A 12,707-nucleotide genomic window follows, 5' to 3' on the forward strand; every position below is an offset into this window, starting at 1 on the left:
TACATTTTTAGATGCAGTGGCCTTTGTAAGTTTAATAATGACCGGCATTAACTGAATTGCACAATTATCAAACCATTTTTGAGGTGGCTCCACTGTGACCATACCCCAAAATAAGAATAATCACACATAAAGCTAATAGGAGCAAAAAATTTGACTAATCCCGCGCATTGTGGGAATTTGTTTGATGCGAAGCTGTCAGCGAGTAGCTAGCTATGCCAGATTCTTTATATTTTTTTTTATTCTCTTCATTTGTTTAGCCAAGTGTTACATGATGGATCGACTTTTTTCTGTAAATTATGTAGGTGTAGGCAAATCGATTGCACTGGCTCCTAAAAAGTTACTAGTTAACTCACGGTGTCAAGTGGAATCGGCAATCACCTTAGAGTCTGTTCGTCAATTTTATCGAAACTAATGCGTGATACGCTGGGACAACGCCCTTATCCCAATCACAGGTCTGTGTGGTCGAGTGGCGCTTGACTATAGCTTGGTGAGTCGTAGGAGTTACTAATTTAATGTAATTAGATTGTTATACAAGCGATTGGCCATTGGCGGAACCTGAATTGACGTTCGCCAGACATGACAACCGTACAGGATCTTTTTTTTCTTCAAATCAGTTCGACCACTGGTGTGGCTCTGTCCGCCACGTTGGCGTAGTTCTTACGTCGCTTGGCTACTAAGGTCGCGAGTTCGATCACACGTGCAGTGGTCGCATGTCGATGGAGGCGAAATGCTATAGAGGCCCGTTTACTACCGGGGCGATGTGAGTTCGCGTTAAAAAAAACACATGGTCGAAATTTCCGGATAGGCGTAACATGGTTTTGTCATGTTATTATTATTATTATTATTATTATTATTATTATTATTATTATTATTATTATTATTATTATTATTATTATTATTATTATTATTATTATTATTATTATTATTATTATTATTATTATTATTATTATTATTATTATTATTATTATTATTACATGCGTGCTTCTGTGGTGGGGCCCGTGACTGCTATGTATAGAGCCTGCGTTAGATTCTGGCTCGGCCCGTTGTTTCTTTTATTCTTTAAGTCTATCAAGTTTTTTCTCTGACACGGGCTCCAACACGTTACGATGCGAATATTTCCAAGGTCTAGATTCCCCATGCACTGTTGGGTTTACATAAAATGTGAGTTAATATAAACCCACACCAGCGGCGTATACCTACATTCCATGGACCGTGGTAGGCGGGTAAATGCGCCACACGTGACTGAATGCATACGCAACAGCGTTTGTATTCGGTCTTGAAAATAGAATAGTCAATAATGTGGCGTTATCGTGAGCCGTCTTTCCCGGGCACCCGCTTGCTCGTTTGCATGTAAGCCACAGTGTACTACAATCCAACGATACTTTATACGATGGCCCGCTTTTAGGGCTACACCGTGCCATTTCGGCTACTTCTTGAGTAAGAAGGTAATATGGTCCTGGTTTAAGCGCTGAACTACCTGGACTGCTGGTTTACAAATACAACATATATTCCAGCCGCAGTATATTGGTTTTAATAAAATCACAGTCACCTCTGTCTTCCCTAACTCATCCTAGATATGCGTATTATATGGTAAATATTCTATTACGGCCAACCACTTAAAGGCACAGTACAAGATCACTACACTGGTTACGAATACGTGGTGCGTTCACTAGTTCTGTGCGTCTGCCCGCGATAAATCACGCAAATAAATCAGATTGCTTCCATCTTGGTTAATTGTGTGCAGGAACAAGTTCCTAAAATATTTCTGCATAAACCGCCGCCTTTTGATCAGCGCGATATTATGAAAGCGCTGAACAAGTTTTTACGTGAGAGAGGACTCGACGAGAGACTATAAAATGACCTAAGGTTCCAAGGTATTGCATTATCACCACCTAACTCACCATCGTCAACAACTTTTTTTCTCTCTCACTTCTTTTCCACCCCCTCTCTTTTCATAGCGCTGAGTAGCAGGCCAGAAAATAGATTTAGGCCGACCTCTGAGCTTTTCCGCCACAATAAACATTCCCCTCTCTTTCACTCATGTGAATGAGGCAAAGGTTATCATTACGTACACGACAGACATGTCCCGTTATCGATGACAAAACATCACTTGAGTTCACCGTACACTCACATGCTCCTAAGCGAATCATACTCTAGACCAAGACAAGGAGGCGCCCAGGAGATGTGGCTAGAGAGATACAAATGGTCGACGTGCCTTTAGGCAGCAAATAAATGCTTCGAATTTATATTACTGACTATTATATTATGACAGCATATAACTAATGCGCCTATTTCTAGTTTTCCTTAGCCATATTCCGTTTTTTTTTTTCATTTCAGGAAACGTTCCTACGCATGCATGTATATCTATCTCTATATACTGTCGCGAAGCGAGAGCAGTACCGTAAGCTATTTATGGTAGCCGGCATGAAAAACGCAGCAAATAGCTGACAACCCAAAGATGTGTGTGTGTGTGTGTGTGTGTGTGTGTGTGTGTGTGTGTGTGTGTGTGTGTGTGTGTGTGTGCGTGTGTGTGTGTGTGTAAATAACGCTTCCGCACAATTTTTTTTCTCTCGCTATTCCCGCCTCACTTTGTGTCAGACAGGACGTATTCTTGGCATGACGATTTGGTGGCCCGGAGTACAGAACCGAACCCTGAACCTCATCTTTTAGCTAAGCACGGTGTTTAATGCATAGTGCCCGTGTCAGCTTTAAGAGCAGTTTGTAGTTCAGCAACCAACTTCAATCTCCTTCACACGCGTTCCCACGAACTTGCAGCTGCAGTGCGCCCGTTCTTTTCTTCCGCCTTGCTTCCTGCCACGCATCGAAGTATAAACCGTAAGCTCGCCAGATTGACTACCTTGTCCTTCCCTTTTGACTTTTCCAAGTGTTTCAGGGTAGCCGTTTCATATCCGTTCACCCTCAAAGTCTGCGATTCGCCTATTCTATCCGGCATTCCGTTCCACGAAAAATGAACTACGAATTGCGACGCGAGTGTGAACCAGAAACGTGCTTCGTGGCTGCTCGCAAGTTCACTTCACGCCTCGCATAGTCGCCTCACGGTATTCACAATCTCTGATAATAAACAAGATCGGAAAAGCAAGGTGAGCACGGCAGCGGCAACGAGAAAAGAAGGGGAAAACGGGGGAGCAGAGAAAGAGATTCGTGCAACGCCAATCTAAGGCACCGCGGAGCAGATGGCCGACCGCAAGACAAGCGGGCTCCTTGGGAGGAGACTCCATAGCCTTGTGCGCAAAGTGACGCGGGAGCCCACAGTCCGGAACGGGCGATGCTATCCCTAATGATGGAGCGCCTAATTTCCAAACTCGCGAAAGGAGGTCCTTCCCCCGATCGCGCGAGAAAGCTTCGTCCGGCCCAGGCGTATTCCCGGCTCATTTACATTTAGAAGGCCCCCCGATGGCTTTGCTCTAAAGACGCCCGCCGCGCGTTCAGCCCGGCAAAGCTGAGCGCGCACTGGGGGCTTTCTCTGCTTTCGGGGTTGAGAGCCGAGGGCCGTCGGCGATGGAAGGACCGAGCGCTTATCACGCATTCAGACAGGCAACGCCGCGCCGCGAAGCAATCAAGAAGACACTGGGAAAACAAGAGTAAAGCTTGGCCCATCGCGTGTTTTCTTTTTTTTTTTGTCGTTGTTTGTGGCGGTGAGCCGGTTGTTAAGCGTGGCTGTGGCACGTGTTCACATATACTGGAGCTACCGCCTTAGAGAAGGCATCAGATATTGCCCGTTTAGTCTTGTTCAAGAGTAGGGGTTAGCGAGACCTGACGGAGTGCGCCCTTGCCGGCATCTGCGGTGGTACGTAGGCGTTGCACTAAACACGCCGACGTGCCTGGGCTGCATCACTTATCGGTTTTCGGCAGACCCACAGCGGAGCGCCTTATTAATTTATCGGGTAAACTACCTCCGGTTAACGGGATTACGCGTGATTTCAGCCGCACATGGCGCCTCTATTACCTGCCCGAGGGATTTCAAGTTTGAGGGCCCCATAAACACGCCTTTGGAGACGAGGCGGGGAGTTATATAAAATTGACGCATACTGTATAGGCAGGGCGAAAATTTGATGAAGAAATTTGAGAATTTTGTTAGATATTTCGCGTGGCACGTGAAAGCCGAGCAATTTTTATTGTACCACGCCATTTAATGCCATCGTCCGCTGATCCCCTTATATCAACCCCGAGAGATAGTTCCGTTTTCACGACCCATGAACATCGCAGAAAAAGGAAAAACTTCTATTTTCTTTTTATTTTTGGCAAGGTAGTGGGACCACCTTGTGTTCACTAATGATTAACAAAGAGTGCTTAGGAACCTTTAGTCTTTAGTAAGAAAAAAAAAGGGATGCCCTGAAATGTACAGCTTAGCACGAGTATACTCTAAGCTCACTTCCCAGCAGCTCCTGTTTTCAGCCACTACTAAGGAAAGGGGAAAGCTAGGTATTGCAATAAAGAGATTAGCACGTGCATATATGAGATGAAAGTGGAAGTGCATAAACTAAGGCTTCAATCATATATACTAGCCGAAATAGTCTTCTGCGCTGCACATCAGTGCAGGAGGCGTCAACTTACCGCTTCCTGACAGGGCGATTTTTGCAGGGGGCTCTACGGCGCACCTGCTCGAGGGTCGAGGCAAAGGTGCAGAGCAGTAGTCTCTAACGCGCGGCCAGCGGGCTGCATGCGGCTCACCAACTTTTCTCTTGGGCCCGTGGCTTGCACATGACTGTATTTATCCCACATTTTTGTTAAATTTTCGCATAAAGTATGTTTTTGAGCTGCATAGGCATGACGGGTCTAAAGCACTGTTTTTGTGACTCATTCCATGCTTTGCAACGTGACCTCCCTGAAGGTCATCGTGAGGAAATGCGAATGCATTGCGTAGCGTCCATAACGGCGTTTCGCGCGTGGGAACCCAGCGTTAGAAAAATGGTTTCTTTTTTTTCTGACACCGTGCAGCCCACAGAGTTTCATACAATAATACCCAGAGGGGAAACTGGCGCTAGTGTCTACGCGGGTTCTTTCTGCAGCGCTTGTACCCCCATGGGAATTATGGGAAGTACAGGCTTCGGATCCGCTTCGGATGGATTAGGTTCTTGAAATTCATGACGCTTCTTGTTTGAGTGTAAAACAAAGTGATATGAACTTATAATTAATTGAAACTAGCTTCAACTATTTGTACGCAAACTTTATCGTAAACTGTTTTTGCGAAGGTGGCAAAAGTGAAACCTGGGCCAATTCAATCATCAGGGTATGCATTGCTCTGCCATTGCGATTCAGATTTCGCATCAAGATTTAACGAATAATATTTTGCAACACTTGAAAACAAGCATGCTCGTTTTTCTCTTGAAAGAATGCTTTGTCTATTTAAGGAAATAACAATACAGTATTAATTGAGAAGCACTTATTGTTTCATCTTCTGCGATGATATAGGTGCGTCTGTCCCAGTGCTTCCAGTGGTTTTGTTGTAAAGTCCAGTCAGCGGAGCGTGGCGGTGCATCTGCCTAGCTTTGTCATCGTTTTGGAGTCTGTTTAAAACGAGTTTAGGCAAGACGCGCTCGTGAAAAACATGAACTCGAGGCAATATCCTGCGCTAGCATGAGACGCTACCTTTATGCGCAGCGCTGAGTGGATGACGCTACGTTTAAACTGTCAAATGTGACTCATAAAGCTCCAACAGCGCAGCAAATCAGACCACTTCGAACAACAAAGGCACTGCTTCAGCATTTTTCATCGCACCCCGTGAACTACCCACGCTTTGCAAAGAACGAAACCGAAACTGTAAAAAAAGGTTTGTAGACAGTTCGCCAGCTAACCCTATACAATACAAAGTCTATACTTCCCATACATCCCGTGGAGGTACACGATCGCAGCGCCAGATTGCTCATTAGGTATTATTGTATGAAACTCAATGATGCAGCCAAAAGGGCCGTTCGCGTCACGTGGCGTTTTTCTGTCGTGAGAAACGTGGGATGCGTTTCCAGCTCTAGTTGCTATAGCGTGCACAGTTAAACACAAACGCTACACACACGGTACAAACGCGTTTCAAACTCACTGCATTGAGGCGGTGGCAAGTCACGTTCAAATCAAGGTGGTGGGGGCTCTGGTTGCTAAGGGCGAGCATATGCGTGCGCTCTCCCGCAGCTGTTGCTCTGGGAGAGGGCGGTGGACGGATCCCGACGGACGCCTGACATAACCGGGCTAATACCCCTGTCACACGGGCACCCGCGAAGACCGTTTAACTCCCTTGTCCTTACGACAACGAAGATGCGGTCCGTGTCACACGGCCACCCTTACCCAAACGAAGGTAAACGGAGCGTTTCGCAAAGGACGTTCAACGATCTCCCTTCGCAGCGAAACGAGGTACTCTCGTCCCCAGCAGTCTAGAGGTCAGAGAAAAATTTCGAGCACTAAGTGGCCGCAGTAAAAGAATAATACATTTTGGCAATCTTAAACGTTCTTTCGTTGTAGTACTCATTCACAACGCGTGTTAACATATATTTACGCCAGCCAGAGTTCACTTACTCTCAACAGCGATGCTCTACACTCCGTGCCTCATACCGAGTCACACGTGGTGCCTCGCGAGTCGCGAGTCGGGTATGATGGCTAGAGCCATCTAGCCACCATAAGTCGGGCCGGCCGGCGCCATTGAAAAATATTTCGTTCATGCGTGTGGTTGTGGTCGTCGCTGTGTCACTCATGGCTGAAGAACACAAAATGTGCGCTCACGAGGCAAGAAAGCACAAGAACTTTCGTACACAAACATAAACGCAGGCAACCAAAACAACTAAAAGCCCAATGTGGCCAGCGTCACTAGCAGCATCGCTACATTTAGCGAATTTGTTTTTATTTGAAAATATTTTCATCGTTTGTTAGCCTCTTATCTCCTTAATAGTTTGTAAAAACCCCAGAACAAGGATTCACAAAAAAATCAATAGAGATGAAATTAGAATACTTTTCCGAAAATCAAACAGCGCCAGCTGAGCCCCCTCGCGCCAACTGTTACAACCTTTTACTGTCCTGTGGAACTGCCACAACTCCTTCTCCGCCGAACCACCTAGGGGAGATTTACGTTGACGGTGTTCAACGGAGTTTAGTGGTGGCCGTGTGACAGGGGTATAAGAAATGCATTCACATTTAAAAGATATTTAGAATCGGCGTCAAGATCTTCTAAAATCGCTCTGGACAAGTTGTTGAAATTTTGGCGACAAATTACCTTCACAAAAGATCCGTGTATGACATATCGGAAATGTTGTCTGTCGAATGGCAACGTTTACTGGAAACCTGCACAAACTGCCCTGTTGCTGCTCTTGGTTTTTTTTTTCTTTTGTCCAGATCCACGACGGACTACACTGCATGACTGCTACCACCTAGCGGAGGCGTGTTTGAGACCATTGTTGTGCTGAGCTTAGCCAGTGAAAATACCTCGTGGCTAACCTGTACAACGGGAAAAGGTAAAGTGAATAACTTAGAAAAATATCTCCAAATGCAATATTCCTGGGGGAAATTAGGTCGTGCGTAAAGGCATAGCGTTTCATTGCGCGAAACTCAGCGCTTGAGTCCTTTCGTGCAATATTCTTTTGGTGCGACTTTGGCAAGATGCCCTTTATCTCCTTTCTAGCCTTGGTCGGCATCTGAAATGCACGTTTAACATTAAGTTCTGGTAAGGTTTTTTTTTTTTTCAAATTCTCCTGACCAGTACTACCACGTTACACAAAGGCGTCGAGGTGTTGATTTTAAGCGGGAGAAAATCTACGGTTCGTTTAATGAAAAAGTACAACACCTCCACAAATTTTCTGAATACCGTGCGCAGGCAGAAATTTTTCCAACGAGTATGCTTGTGGCACACAATGTTTCCTGAAGATACACGTGGCCCGAGTGCTTTCAAACAAGACAAGGTGGTGCGCATGAACGAGAATCGAGTGCCAGATTTGTGCGCTCACTCGACGATGCCGGGGGTGACAGGTTTAACTCGAGAGCGACCAGCGTCGAGTCTTGAGCCGTGATTGTATGAGACTTCACTTCATCAGGGTTGCCCTAAAGAAGACAAGTTGTCTTGTCCGAACATTGACGGTGACATCGAATTAACACTCTCCCTTCCCCCTTGAGAATAGCAGTGTGACTAGCGATACAAAGTCAAGGATGGCTCAAGAAAAAAATACAAAAAAAGAAACAGAGATGCAAATACTATAATAAGGCGGCGATGGAGGCTAGTTGGCAAGTCTTCAGTGAAGTGCTGCAGGGTAAGTAAAAAACCAGCCTGTGTCGTCTCTGGCTGTTTCCTTACCCTTTAGGCATTACAAACGTGAGAAGATGTGGAAACCGAATGATATGAGCTTCAGATGCCACCTTTCTTTGAGCGCCTCCATACAGCTTCAGACCACACGCGCGTCAATCGCGCAACACCTGTCCTTGCTTACCTTACCTTGCCCGTCTTGCTCCCTATCCTTACCTTAAAAATTGCATGAAAACAAAAAAAATTGACTTCTTTTGTTGCGATGGTTCAAGACATTGTATAGTTCAAACTTTTATCTGGTAGCTGAATACTCCTGACGTTAGCTTTACGCAGTTACTTCAAAAGACGAGGAAAAAATAATATGCGACCCGGCCTTTGATTAGATTGCACTCTGACAGCAAAAGATATTGCGAAAATGTCACGGCAGTTCATTTCGGGCAACGAGAGGCTGGTATTATAGTATAGGTTCGGTGGTTACATTGGAAAGTGCCGGCTGACAGCGGACCCAGGTCGACAACGGTGTCGATGACATTTTGTTAAAAGGAACATATACACATTTGCCCGCTCCAATACAGCCCCCAACCCCCTCAACTGTTTTTTTACCTGTTTCATCATATCTTGCTTCACTTGTACACTCGGCCTTACCGCAAAACAGCGTAAAAGTATATTTGTAAATAGGAGTTGAAGGCGTGCCGGTACACAATAACTGCGGTGTGGCAGGATATCGCCGGGGAGCATAAACCGACGACAGCAGAAACATCGAAAGGGGAAATCCATACTCGCTCTAAGAAATACAAACCACGTGAAACAAATGGGAGACATATTGAAAAAACCTAACAAGGGGGACGTGTCAACGGCTGCAAAGCAGTCCCTATGTATCGAGCATAGAGACGGTTTGCTTCTCGGCGCATCACGGCTGATATCATTTTGCCGCTCGAAGAAAGACGTTAGACAGGGGCTTTGTGTCAAACGCGGGGGGATAAGGCCTTAGGCAGCTTACCTCCGCAAAGACCTCGTGCTCGGCAGCGAACGCGAGAAGGGATGCTGCGGGGCTGCTGGAACGTACGAACAAAGGAGCAAGGCATCGTCGCCACTTTCGACTTTCATTGTATTTCTTCTCCTCTTTGCTAGGGAACATTTAGGACAGAAAAATTATGCAAGAAACAAAAAGGAAATGTAATGGCATAAGGTGGTTTTGTTTTTTCTTTCCATCGATGCACGCGAGACAAATGAAGCGACGACTAAGTGAGCAACGAAAAATAAAAAATGGCTTGGCAAAAAAAAAAAGATGCGAAAACAGGAAGTGAGACATTAAGCTCCTTTAATACTCTCAGTTCATCTCTACTTTCAAGCTCTTCTGTCCCCTCTTTCTTTACTGCTGTTGCCTCGGTCCGCTGCCCTGCGCGTTCTTTAAGCCAATACTCTGACGCAATATATGGTTGTCAGGCCTTTTTTTTTTTTTTGACGCATAGGGGGAGGTACGAAGGAGGGTCACTGTAAGGAATAAAGGGTGTGAAAAGGAATACGAGGCGCACAGAGAGTAGAAGGCGGCGTGGATATATTTAGGGCCGGCATCCGCAAAAAGTGGTGGCGACATCGGTCCTCTAGGAGAACAGAAAATGCCGGCAAGATGCGCTCACTCTGCCTCACCAGGGTCCTCCCCTCTTCCCGTTGAAGTATCTCCCGCTTCGAGTACGCTCTAAACGAAAATAAAAACAATAAGGACGCGTGCCAGGCAGAGGAGAAAGACAAAACAAGAAAATTGAGAAAGATTTTGTAGCACAAAGTACTCAAGACACGCTGCTCTATCCCGTAGACAAAATTGAATTTTCGTCTTAACAAAATGGCGTCCGTAACACCGCTGTTCCGCGTGCGTCTCCCTAGACTTTCTTTTTTTCCTCGCTTGCCCGTTCCCATTGAGCTCATGTTAGCTCTTTTCATACTCCGGCTTCAAGGTGATGTTAATAAATAAGGAAGCAGGCTGTGCATGGGACGGCGTGGAACAGAATTACGTCTATCCAAAGAATAAAAGCCATACCCTCAACAGGAGCAAAAAAGGAAAAAGAAAGAAAGAACGAGATTAGGAGACCTGTCTCACTGAATGATGTCACGATGGTTTAGCCCAAAGCACGCGTTGTAAACGTTCTTTTCTCTTTTTTTTCTTTTTTGCTGTTTTCCAGCGGCACGTCATATAGTATTACGCCAGAAAAACGAATGCCATTCCTAAGGCTACAGTTTCAGATGTATAATGGTTAACTATTTTAATTTTTTTTTGCCATGGGATCCCTAAAGAAATCATGTATCTTCTTCCTCTTCTTTTTCTTCCGCGATGTTAACCAAACTGACCCGCACAGAAGCGAAACACGATTGGATAAATTTGGAACTGGCCCGATATTCTTTGAAATGTTCCTGATATTTATTGGCGCCTTGATGGCGCCATTATCCGAAAACTTTTTCCGCTGAATAGAGCTCGTACATTTGGGGCCATACTCGGGCTGGTTTATTGACGCCGTACGGCGTACGCTTTGTAGTTACCGACTCTCCGCTCAAGTGAATGTGCGCCCCCTTTCCCATCGATTCTTTATATTCCCTTCGTGTTTTCTTTCTGTAAGGAACTAAGATTCGTTTTCCCGCGCAGTTAGTAGCAATGGTAATACGAGAAAGCTGAAAATAGGGTACTTGTTTGTTGGCTTCCTCCAACCCTCCACCCCTCGTGAAATGTTTTTTTTTTTTTTTAGTGCAATGTGGTGCTGCGAAGCAAGACATCACAGGGAATAGAAATGCGGCAAGAAGAAGCTGCGAAAAGCGTGCTTTAAAGCTACAACTAACATTGTTTATTATGGGCATTCGGCAGTGCACCAACTCATATACACAAAACAAAAAAACACAAACCCTTAACCATTCCACAGATTGTACAGCTAACCAAGAAAAATTGGACCGAAGGTGTTCCAATACACCTGTCGTAGGCCTAAATACTCATCGGTAGTTCATGTACATGCAAGTTCAGCAATAAATGCAATTAAAAGGAAATTAAAGGCAAAAATTAAGCCCATGTTGATTACTGATATACCGGTATAGAAACCCCGTAGTGCTACTTTTGTGCCAAGGGAGTTCCTAATTTGAACCAAATCACCTTTTAGTGGCCGCATCGCGTTCTGCCACTGCGGATGTGGCCTCGGATCGGCGAAGAAAGTTCGTCGTCATCCCATACCTGCACGGCCTGTTGCACCATTTGAAAAAAGGAGGCGAGTCATTGTGACATGAACGCTGTCTTTCGTGCTGGCAAGAAGCTAATAAGCGTGTGTGCGAGAGGTGACAAAAGAGTGCAAAGGGGCAGGCTACTGTCAGCGCCACAGGTTGCTCTAGATACCACTGTGAGGATATCACTGACTGTGTGAGCGGAGTGGTGTACTCCACCCCTTTCTCATGCAGGCGCATGTACATTGGGCATACAGGACGTTGTGTCAACGTCCGTCTAAAGAATCATACTACCTCTCTGAAAAGTACACAATCCACGCATCTTGCCCTTCATTACCGGCAGTGTGGCTGCGCAGCTGAGTTTAACAAAACCACTGTGTTGATGAGGCATAGAAAGCAGTGCACGCGTGGAATCACTGTGGCGTATGAAATCATAAAAGCCGGAGACAGGTGCGTGAGCCAATCTTCAATCGAACTCACAGACGCTGACATTTTGTATCTACAGCATCCCTGATTACGCGCTTGGTGTGGCATGTCAAGGTTTTTTTTTATGCATTCATGTTTCTATATAAAGAGACGTTTTTTCATCTAAACTTTCAGTTGTTAGACAGCACTTGTGTCATAGATTTTCATGTGTGTTTTTCGCCCTTTTTTGCGCTCCTTTTTATGAGTATATGCCAAGGAGACAAATTTGCTACTTTACTTCCGTATCGCGTTAGCACATTTCAAATTACCTGCCTCTAAGTGGTAACTTGTGCTACTGCGCGGCCACCACTAGTATTAGCAGAACGAAAGTAGAGGGAGCCACGGCAGCAACAATGGCCAATGAACGATTGCCTACTTTAGGCTCCGAAATGGCAGGCGTGCTTGGTTCGACTGGACCGCGCTAGATGGCGCGACCTGTCCAGTTTAACCATTTAACCCACTGACCGCCATTAGGTGTTTGAACGAGGTGAAAATCAAACTTTTGAACCACTCGCGCCATTCCCCGTAGTAACGTCCGGTGTTTCTTCTTTTCCACGAATAAAAATTGGCAGATCCCACGTACAGTGGGAATCTATGATATGCGAAGCACGAATGAGAAATGTTTATATGTCTTTTTTTTATTGATATGATATATAAGGAGATGTTGGCGCAACATTATGGCGCCGGCTACTCCTTAGCCGTTGATTAAAACTTGAACACGTATCTTGAAGCAAAACATACAAAGCAGTGCATGGAAAATAGAAAACTCGGGCACAGATATGCAAAGACAAACTTATGCGCACATATC

Source organism: Rhipicephalus microplus, chromosome 4 (assembly GCF_043290135.1).
Source record: "Rhipicephalus microplus isolate Deutch F79 chromosome 4, USDA_Rmic, whole genome shotgun sequence".
Lineage (NCBI taxonomy): Eukaryota > Metazoa > Arthropoda > Arachnida > Ixodida > Ixodidae > Rhipicephalus > Rhipicephalus microplus.